Source organism: Schistocerca gregaria, chromosome 4 (assembly GCF_023897955.1).
Source record: "Schistocerca gregaria isolate iqSchGreg1 chromosome 4, iqSchGreg1.2, whole genome shotgun sequence".
NCBI classification, from domain to species: domain Eukaryota; kingdom Metazoa; phylum Arthropoda; class Insecta; order Orthoptera; family Acrididae; genus Schistocerca; species Schistocerca gregaria.
In genome coordinates, this window is record NC_064923.1 from 620,136,336 (window position 1) to 620,139,715 (window position 3,380).

Sequence of the window (3,380 nt, forward strand, 5' to 3'; positions counted from 1 at the left end):
TCATTGGACAAATATATTATACTAGAACTGACATGTGATTACATTTTCATGCAATTTGGGTGCATATATCCTGAGAAATCAGTACCCAGAACAACCACCTCTGGCCGTAAAAACGGCCTTGATACTCCTGGGCATTGAGTCAAACAGAGCTTGGATGGCGTGTACAGGTACAGCTGCCCATGCAGCTTCAACGCTATACCACAGTCCACCAAGAGTTCAAAAATGGTTCAAATGGCTCTGAGCACTATGGGACTCAACTGCTGTGGCCATTAGTCCCCTAGAACTTAGAACTACTTAAACCTAACTAGCCTAAGGACATCACACACATCCATGCCCGAGGCAGGATTCGAACCTGCGACCGTAGCAGTCGCACGGTTCCGGACTGCGCGCCTAGAACCGCGAGACCACCGCGGCCGGCCACCAAGAGTACTGACTGGCGTATTGTGAATAGCCAGTTGCTCGGCCACCATTGACCAGACGTTTTCAATTGGTAAGAGATCTGGAGAATGTTATGGCCAGGGCAGCAGTCGGAAATTTTCTGTATCGAGAAAGGACCGTACAGGAACTGCGACATGCGGTCGTGCATTATCCTGCTGAAATGTAGGGTTTCGCAGGGATCGAAAGAAGGATAGAAAATGGTTCAAATGGCTTTGAGCAGTATAGGACTTAACTTCTGAAGTCATCAGTCCCCTAGAACTTATAACTACTTAATCCTAATTAACCTAAGGACATCACACACATCCAAGCCCGAGGCAGGATTCGAACCTGCAACCGCAGCGGTCGCTCGGGTCCAGACTGAAGCGCCTAGAACCGCTCGGCCGCTCCGGCCGGCAATGGATGGTACATTCACGGGTCGTAACACCTCTGAAATGTAACGTCCACTGTTCAAAGTTCCCTCAACACGAACAAGAGGTGACCGAGACGTGTAACCAATGGCACCCCATACCATCACGCCGGGTGATACACCAGTATGGCGATGACGAATACACGGTTCCAATGTGCGTTCACCGCTATGTCGCCAAACACGGATGCGACCATCGTGATGTTGTAAACAGAACCTGGATTCATCTGAAAAAATGACGTTTTGCCATTCCTGCACCCAGGTTCGTCGTTGAGTACACCATCGCATGCGCTCCTGTCTTTGATGCAGCGTCAAGGGTAACTGCAGCCATGGTATCCGAGCTGATAGTCCATGCTGCTGCAAACTGTTCGTGCAGATGGTTTTTATCTTACAAACGTCCCCATCTGTTGACTTAAGGATCGAGACGTGGCTGCACGATCCGTTCCCAGCCATGCGGATAAGATGCCTGTCATCTCGATTGCTAGTGATACGAGGCCGTTGGGATCCAATAAGGTGTTCCGTATTACCTTCCTTAAGCCACCGATTTCATATTCTGCTAACAGTCATTTGATCTCAACCAACGCGAGCTGCAAAGTTGCGATACGATAAACCGCAATCGCGATATGCTACAAATGCCTCTGAGCACTATGTGACTAAACTTCTGAGGTTATCAGTCCCCTAGAACTTAGAACTACTTAAACCTAACTAACCTATGGACATCACACACATCCATGCGATAGGCTACAATCCGACCTTTATCAAAGTCTGAAACGTGATGGTAGGCATTTCTCCTCCTTACACGAGGCATCACAACAACGTTTCACTAGGCAACGGCAGTCAACTGCTGTTTGTGTATGAGAAATCGGTTGGAAACTTTCCTCATATCAGCACATTGTAGGTGTCGCCACCGGCGCCAACCTTGTGTGAATGCTCTGAAAAGCTAATCATTTGCATATCACATCTTCTTCCTGTCGGTTAAATTTCGCGTCTGTAGGACGTCATCTTCGTGGTGTAGCAATTTTAATGGCTAGTAGTTTATTACGAGTAGCACAGATTTACATCGGAGTATTTGAAGCTCCGCCGAGTTGAGCCCATATGCTTCATATGCCTGAAGAGCTGAGTAGTCACAAAAAAAAGGAATACGTATTATGTGGTCTAACGAAGTAGCGTGAGATGTCCGCATTGGCTTAGTCAAAATCGTAAGACTTCAATAGTAAAAACTATAACCCCAGTATGGCTCGATACTTCACACCAAGTAGCCCCGAAATTCCCCAGTTAGATACACAGATAATGTTCATTTAGACGTTCCCGGCAAAAAAAAAAAAAAAAAAAAAAAAAAAAACGACTGAATAAACTTTAGTGTCCCTTATAACCAATCGGAAAAACAACGCAAATTAGCTTTGTGTGCGACACTTACAACTCAATACCATTTTGCCGCTGTGTATGTAGGGCGAGATCTTACACAGGCTACAGCAGTCGAATAACAAAGCACCGCAGTTTCTGGTCGATGCTTCCGGAAGAGCCGACCTCAAGAGATAATAAATCCAAAATGTAAAACTCTCGTCGAAATGTTTAACTGGACCCGAGCGACCACCAATATACTTGCCACACGACGTAGCGAGGAGGAAACCCATCAATACGTGTATTTAACATCCTGTCGTCCGTGTTTGTAAGCGATTGATTTACCATGTTGGTTAAAATTTGCAATAATATGACTCTAATGTGCCTGAGGAAATGTTAAATAAGACCTTCGATATGAGAGAATGCCACTGTGGACTCTTGGCGTTCGAACAGGTGCCTTGAGGCTACTCGTACCCATTTGACTGTGTGAGAGGCGCTCCTGATGTGACAATCGCGTCTGTGCCGCCATTGGCTGTGTCGGACAAGGACCTCGTTGACTTTTAGCACACTCGACCGACGGCCGAACTGAGCCACTCAGCGTTTGACGCTGTTGATCCTCTCGGCTGTCGCGCAGCTGCGTGAATACCGCGCAAACACTCCACGCTGAGTGCCGCACTCACGGACGGCGACTGTACTCGCCCGTCGGAGCGCATGCTGAGCGCTTATGGGCTGCCACTCGCAAACACCTGTTTCGCAAGCGGCCGCCTATTTCGACACAGCTCCACAGAACTACCGCTCTGTCTCAGATAGAGACTTTCGGTTCGTGAGCAGTGATATGGTACCAATCTGCAATGAAACTCTATTGGTTATTTTTGTGCTCTTCAGTGCAAAGAGTCTCCACGTTAGTGTGTCAAGTGCAAGTACCCTCATCCCTGCTTAACTCCTGAAACACTGTACTCAAGCTTTGGTCTCCCTCTACAATTTTTACCCTCCATTACCAATTAACTACTCCTTGATACTTTAGGATGCACCCTGTCAACCGGTCCCTTCTTTCACTCTGTTGTTTTAGACATTTCTTTATCCTCGAAACAATTCAGTGTTTCTTCGTTAGCTATCCAATTTACCCATATAATCAGCATTGATCTCTAGAGCTACATTTCGATAGTTTCTATTCTTGGCGGTACTGTTTATCGTCCAC